Source organism: Myotis davidii, unplaced genomic scaffold, assembly GCF_000327345.1.
Source record: "Myotis davidii unplaced genomic scaffold, ASM32734v1 scaffold482, whole genome shotgun sequence".
NCBI classification, from domain to species: domain Eukaryota; kingdom Metazoa; phylum Chordata; class Mammalia; order Chiroptera; family Vespertilionidae; genus Myotis; species Myotis davidii.
Genome location: NW_006293550.1, coordinates 747101 through 755064, shown reverse-complemented (window position 1 = coordinate 755064; position 7964 = coordinate 747101). Strand labels below are relative to the sequence as shown.

Genomic DNA, 7964 nt, shown 5'->3' with positions numbered 1-7964 from the left:
TTAAAAATTAATTACTATGGCTTACTATATGCAAAGTTTTAAGTGCTGTATTGTATTTTCAATAATACCTGTCCTTGAATAACTTACTATCCAAGGGGAGATGGACAATATACAATTAAAAATGAAACTATCACATTGATGTTTCTTTTTCTCTGTCACTTTCCCTCCAAACAAAATAATCCAGTCAGAGAAAGATGAACATCATGATCTCATTCATATATGGAATCTAATGAACAAAATAAACTGATGAACAAAACAGATCCAGAGACATAGAAGCATGGAATAAACTATTGAATCTCAGTGGGAAGGCAGGGGTGGAATTAACCAAAGGACTTATATGTACACATGCATAACCCATGGAAACAGACAATCGTGTGGTGAAGGCCTGGGGCAGGTCGGGCGGACAGGGAGTCTGGGCAGGCTAGAAGGGGTCAAAGGGGAAAAAAGGGAACATCTGTAATACATTCAACAATAAAAATAAATTTTAAAAAATAACTGTAAAAGAAAAATAGAAAATAAATTTCTTAAAACCGTTAAAAGAAATGAAACTACACCACCAACTTAAACCATACACAAGAATAAGCTCAGAATAGATAAATGACATGAATGCAAATCGTGAAGCCATAAAAAATCCTGGAAGAAAACATAGGCAATAAAAACTCAGACATCTCTCGTAGCAGAATTTTCACTGATACATCTCCTAGGCCAGTGGTCGGCAAACTCATTAGTCAACAGCCAAATATCAACAGTACAATGATTGAAATTTCTTTTGAGAGCCAATTTTTTAAGCTTAAACTATATAGGTAGGTACATTGTTATTAACTTAATTAGGGTACTCCTAAGGCTTAGGAAGAGCCACACTCAAGGGGCCAAAGAGCCACATGTGGCTTGCGTGCCGCAGTTTGCCGACCATGGTCGTAGGCCAAGAGAAATAAAGGACAAAATAAACAAATGGGACTACATCTAACTAAAAAACTTCTGCACAGCAAAAGAAACCATCATCAAAATGAAAAGGGATCCCACTATGAGAGAACATATTTGCTAATGATATATCTGGTAAGGGATTAATTTCCAAAATATATAATGCAACTCAACAAAAGGACAATCCAGTAAAAAATGGGCAAAGGAGCCCTAACCGGTTTGGCTCAGTGGATAGAGCAAAGGCCTTTGGAATAAAGGGTCCCAGGTTCGATTCTAGTCAAGGGCATGTACCTCAGTTGCGGGCACATCCCCAGTAGTTAGTGTACAGGAGGCAACTGATTGATGTTTTTCTCTCTCGTCGATGTTTCTAGCTTTCTATCCCTCTCCCTTCCTCTCTGTAAAAAAATCAATATAGTATAGTTTTTTAAAAATGGGCAAAGGACCTGAATAGACACTTCTCCACATAGGACAGACAGATGGCAAGTAGACATAAAAAAAATGCTTGATTTCACTAATCATCAGAGAGATGCAAATTAAAAATCACAATGAGATACTGCCTCATACCTGCCAGAATGGCTACCATCAATCACCAAACAACAAGTACTGGTGAGGATGTGGAGAAAAGGGAACCCTAGTACACTGCTGGTGGGAATGCAGACTGGTGTAACCATTAAGGAAAACAGTATGGAGTTTCCTCAAAATATTAAAAATGGAACTGTGTTTTGACCCAGTGATCCTACTTCTGGGAATATATCTTAAGCATCCAGATACACCAATCAGAAAGAATATATACATTCCTGTATTCGTAGCAGCATTATTTATATAGCTAAGATCTGAAAATAGCCAAAATGCCCATCAGCAGATGAATGGATTAAAAACTGTGGCACATCTACACAATGGGATACTATGTTGCTATAGTAAAGAAAGGACTCTTATAATTTGCAACAGTATGGATGGGCATGGAGAGCATTATGCTAAGCAAAATAAGCCAGTTGTAGAAAGATCCAGAGACATAGAAGCATCGAATATCATTAAACCTCAGAAGGAAGCAGGGGAGGGGAGAGGAAGGGTAGGTGATCAAACAAAGAACTTATATGCATGTATAGAAGCATAACCAATGGACACAGACGCTAAGGGGTGAGGGCCTGTGCTGGGAGGCCGGAGTGGGCTGGGAGTGGTCAATAGGGGAAAAAGGAAACATATGTAAAACTTTGAACAATTAAAGAATTTTTTTAAAAAGCTGCGGTACATTTACACAATGGACAACTATGCAGGTGTAAAAAAGAAGGGTCTGTTACCCTTTGAGACAGTATGGATGGACCTGGAGATTATGCTAAGTGAAATAAGCCAGTCAGAGAAAGATAAATGCCACATGATCTCACTTATATGTGGAATCTAATGAACAAAATAAACTAATGAACAAAATAGGTCCAGAGACATGGAAGCATGGAACAGATTGACAGATCTCAGAGGGAAGGGTGGGGGCTGGAAGAGATTAACCAAATAATTTATATGCATATATGCATAACCCATGGACACAGACAATAGTCTGGTGAAGGCCTGTGGTGGAGTGGGGGCTGGGTGGGAGGGAGTAAGGGGGAGGAGGATGGAGGACATCTGTAAGACAGTCAACAATAAAAAGGTACATTTAAAAAATTTAAAAATTTAAAATATATTTTAAAAAAGTGTTTAAGATATCATGTCACTTTTGATATGGCCCTAGCTTTTCCCCTTTTAAATTGTTGCTTTTTAAATTTTTTTATTTTTCCTGCCACCATTTATCCCCTCTATGCCCTCTTCTACCTCCACCCATCCCCTCCCCTCTTGCAATCACCACACTATTGTCCTTATCAATGAGTTCTCTCTCTCTCTTTTTTTCATTTGTTCAATCTTCCATCCCCTACCCACACCCACATCCAGCTGTTTGCCTGCTCTCTATGAGTCCGTCTCTATTTTGCTTGGTAGTTCAGTTTGTTCATTAAATTCCACATATGAGTGAAATCATATGGTACTTGCAAGTGTCTTCCTCTGACTGGCTTATTTCACTTAACATAATGTTCTCCAGGTTCAGACATAATGTTAAAAAGGGTAAATTTTCTTCCTTTTTATGGCAGAGTAGTATTCCATTGAGTAAATGTACCACAGCTTTTTTTTATCTACTCATCTACTGATGGACACTTGGGCTGCTTCCAAATATTGTCTATTGTAAATGACATTGCAATGAACATAGAGGTACTACATATATTCTTCCAAATTAGTGTAAGTGGAATCATTGACAGTTTTTGTTTGTTTGTTTTTGGTTAAGTCCATACTGCTTTCCATGTGGCTGCACCAATCTGCATCAAAGGAAACCATGAACAAAATGAAAAGACAACCCACTGAATGGTAGAACCTATTTGCCAATGATAGATCTGATAAGGGGTTAATATCCAAAATTTATAAAGAACTTATAAAACTCAACACACACAATAAAACCCAATCCAATTAACAAAATAGGCAAAAGACCTGAATAGATACCTCTCTAAAGAGGATGTATGGATGGCCAATAGACATATCAAAAGCTGCTCAAGGTCACTAATCATCAGAAAAATGTAAATTAAAACTATAATGAGAAATCAGCTCATACCTGTCAGAATAGCTATCATCAATAAATCAGTAAACAACAAGTGTTGGTGCGGATGTGGAGAAAAGGGAACCCTGGTGTACTGTTGGTGGGAATACAAATTGTCTCTCTTTTTTTTAAAATATATTTTTACTGATTTCAGAGAGAAAGGGAGAGGGAGAGGGAGAGAAACATCAATGCTGAGAGAGAATCATTGATTGGCTGCCTCCTGCACGCCCCCTAGTGGGAATCGAGCTCGCAACCTGGGCATGTGCCCTTGACCGGAATCGAACCTGGGACCCTTCAGTCCACAGGCTGACGCTCTATCCACTGAGCCAAACCAGCTAGGGCCAAATTGTCTCTTTTTAAATGCTTTTTGTTTTCATCAAGTTATTACATATACACAGCTTAAGAAGTCAAATCGTTTCAATGCTTATAACGATATACAGCCAACCTCTGCCTGCCCCATCAAGCCTCATTTTCAGTTCCCAGTTCCCAAAGGGAGTCATTGTCAGTTCCTTAGATACAAGTTGCTTTTAAACTCCTTATGTCTTGGTCATCTGCTTATGTAGGTATCTCTGCTTTTTTAGATTTAAAAATTATTCTGAATATCTGTTGTGAAAGATGACTTAACCTTTTTTTATACCCCATCATCTCCTCAATTTTTACCTCAATATAGTTATATCACAGTTTTGGGTTAATCAGTGTTCTGCATTTATAACCAAATATCATACACATTAGAGTCACCTAAGGTACTATATACTTTCTCAAATAAGTTTTTTGTTTGTTTCTAGGCCATTTCTGTGGCTAGAGCTAAGAGATTTACACTTTTATTTAGGAAAGCTTTTCATTGACGTACTTTCACATACACAGAAAGTGCCTAAAACAAAATGTGTAATTTGATGATTTTTCACAAAGTGAACATACCCATATAATCATCACAATGATCAAGAACCATTTAACTTTTTAGTTTTTCTTGAAATTATTAATTACCTGAGTTTTTCAGTTGCTTCATTTTCTACATATACATCACTAATTCCTTCCAAAACTCTTAAGTTGAGCTGAAAATATCCTCTTAATACATTTACTAGTAAATATAGTAGGTAATGTGTTTTTTCCTTTCATTGTAGTATTTCATCTTTTGAGACTTCTTCCCCAGATCCCTCTATCTTGACCTGATTTACCACATAGCTGTTGTATTTTTTCTCCTTTCTAGTATGTCTCCTGCCATATACTTCCTTTTAAAATGTAAATGTGCTAACAACTTCTATTTTTGAAAATATTTTATTCTATTTTTACACCTGAATGATATGTTTTCTGTGGATATCATTCTTACTTAAAAATAGTGTATTCCTTTAGCATTTTGAAAATTTTGCTGTTTTTCTCTAATTTCTTTTGTTGCCCTTGAGAAATCTGCCATCTGATTCTTGATATTTTGTGTAAAATCTGAGATTTTTTTTAAAAAATTTCTTTTTGAAAATATTTTATTCTATTTTTACACCTGAATGATATGTTTTCTGTGGATATCATTCTTACTTAAAAATAGTGTATTCCTTTAGCATTTTGAAAATTTTGCTGTTTTTCTCTAATTTCTTTTGTTGCCCTTGAGAAATCTGCCATCTGATTCCTGATATTTTGTGTAAAATCTGAGATTTTTTAAAAAAAATTTCCTTTCATGAAACTTTTGGCCTTTTCTCTTTATTTCTGGTGTTCTAAAATTTCACAATAAGAAGCTCAGGGCATGTCCTTATGCAGTATTTGCTAGACACTTAGTAGCTTTCTCAATCTGAAAATTCATGTGTTTAGGATTTTCTTGGGGGGCACAGATCTTAATTTTTAAAAGAACTCAGCTTCTCCATTTTCTTTGTATACTTTTTCTTTGAAGTTCCCCTTATTTGGATGGTGACTTCCTTAACTACCTTAAATATTTCTAGTGTCTGCAGGGTAAAGTTTCTTGTCAGAGGCCACACAACTAAAAAGTGGCAGAGCCTACATTCGGATATAAATCTGCCTGACTTGTTCTTTTTTCCTAATCCATAGTGATGGATTACCCTAGTGAAACATACAAATGAAGTTGATCTGTATCAAATATTCTTATAAACAAGAAGCCCAGTGTGCGAAATCGTGCGGCCCCGGCCACCCACATGCACCTTGCAGTGCACGCAGCCCTGCCCACCTGTGCGCACCTCGCTGTACGCACAGCCTCCTGGTGACCGGTCTTTGGTCGTTACAGTGTCACAACCTCTGGGTTTTTATTATAAAGATTCTATGTTTAAAAGGAAAAAATTCTTATAGAAGGTAATATAGCATATCAGATCCAAAATATTATGTTGTTTGCAGCTTTATTAGGATCTTTAATCAGACCAAACTAAATACTTTACAGTTGAGAAAAGGAAAAGAAATTAGTACTGATCTCATAAACCTAGGTCACAGGAAGTCTCTTAAGAAATTTTGAATTGTATCCTTGACATCATGTAGACACTGTGATTGTTATAATTTCTTCTGCCTTAGCTCATAGTCATAGCCTGAGATAACATAGATGGAGGTGAAGTATACTTCATTCCTATTTACATACAGAGATTTCTGTTCCCTATTCTTTTTTAAAAATATATTTGTACTAGAGGCCTGGTGCACGAAAATTCGTGCACTCTGGTGGAGTCCTTCAGCCTGACCTGCACCCTCTCGCAGTCTGGGATCCCTCGGGGATGTCCACCTACTGGCTTAGGCCTATTCCCCGGGGCATAGGGCCTAAGCTGGAAGTCAGACATCCCTCTGGCAGCCCGGGAGCCCTCAGGGGATGTCTCTGCGGGGAGTGGCCCTAAGCCGCAGTTGGACATCTTTAGCACCGAGGAGGAGGCGGGAGAGGCTCCTGCCACCACCACTGCACTTGCAGCCGTCAGCTTGGCTTGTGGCTGAGCGGAGCTCCCCCTGTGGGAGTGCATTGACCACCAGGGGGCAGCTCTTGCATTCAGTGTCTGCCCTCTGGTGGTCAGAGCACATCATAGTGACTGGTTGTTCCTGGTCATTCTGCCCTTAGGGTCAATTTGCATATTACCCTTATATAGAATTGATTTCAGAGAGGAAGGGAGAGGGAGAGAGAGATAGAAACATCTATGATGAGAGAGAATCATTGATTGCTGCCTCCTGAACGTCCCACACTGGGGATTAAGTGCCCTGATCAGGAATCAAACTGTGACCTCCTGGTTCATAGGTCAACTCTCAACCACTGGGCCATACTAGCTGAGCCTGTTTCCTACACTTGTACTAACTTGAAACTATGAATTCTTATAGGTTCAAAGTATATAGCAGATATGCTGTTTGTGCACTGTTGTTGTTTTTTAAATGGTCTTGTGATACTGATAATATGGGAAAAAGAAAAGAGTAACAGTATTGGAGACTCCAATGAGCTATGAGGGGGATGTAAACAGAACATTCTGATTTTTTATTTATGAGAATCAACTTCCATATAAGATGTTTATATAACTGCTACAAGGTCTCCAACTTTCTCTTTGGTAGTATGACTTAGAACAAATCCTGAAACAACCCCCTCTAACATTTTTATGGCTGGATAGATCTTCCTTTTTAAAAAAAAATTAGAAATAAATGACCAATTCCATCAAAAGCCTATTTTTCCAAAGCATCATAGATTAAATTTTTTGCTTTTAAGAAATAGAATATTTCAAATTGATATTGTAGCACAGTATACCTTTACAAAATATTTTAGGAAGGTGAATGTTACTGTCACTGATTGTGGAAACCAAGATTTTTGACTCTGACCCTTGTAAAGGTTGTCTTTCCCTGGGTTCCTGTCTGTAGAAGAACAGTTTCCTGAAAGAGTACCTCCCATACTTTCATATTTGAATAAAAGTTACTTTGAGGAACTCTTCAAAATATATTGATATGTATTTTGTATTCATTTATCTTAATAATTTGACTAGGAAAAAAACCAAGTAAATATGCTGGATCTTTTTTTTATATGAATCTCTATATGTTACTGATACTATAGGAAAAACGTTTCCTTTTAGGGCTTTATATCATGGCATGCATAATATAGTGATGTTTATATAAAATTAACTATAGAGTTTATATACTGTGTTCATCTTGGTTTATGGGTCCCATGTCTTCATTTATTTCCTTTGAATAGTTAAAGGGTATTTAGTTAAAGATCCTTTACATTATTCGGTTATTTTGGTCTCTGAGGAATAAATATCTTTGTTGTAGTCATGAACTGTTTCTCTTGGTGGTGGACAAGTGGACTTAGTGAAGTTTGTCAGTAGTTTATCTTCAGTGGGGAATTATCTACACTGAAAAATAAAAGAGAAAAATGGTAATTGGCGTACGATGCTACCCTTTTCATTGGCTAATCAGGGCTATATGCAAATTAACTGCCAACTCAGATGGCAGTTAACTGACAACAAAGATGGCGGTTAATTTGCATATG

General features: G+C 37.3%; 1 protein-coding gene across 1 annotated transcript in view; it reads left to right on the top strand.

Moving 5' to 3' along the window:
• Positions 1-7964, top strand: part of ARL13B (ADP ribosylation factor like GTPase 13B) — a 79976-nt gene that overhangs the window by 44023 nt on the left and 27989 nt on the right. The window lies entirely within an intron of this gene.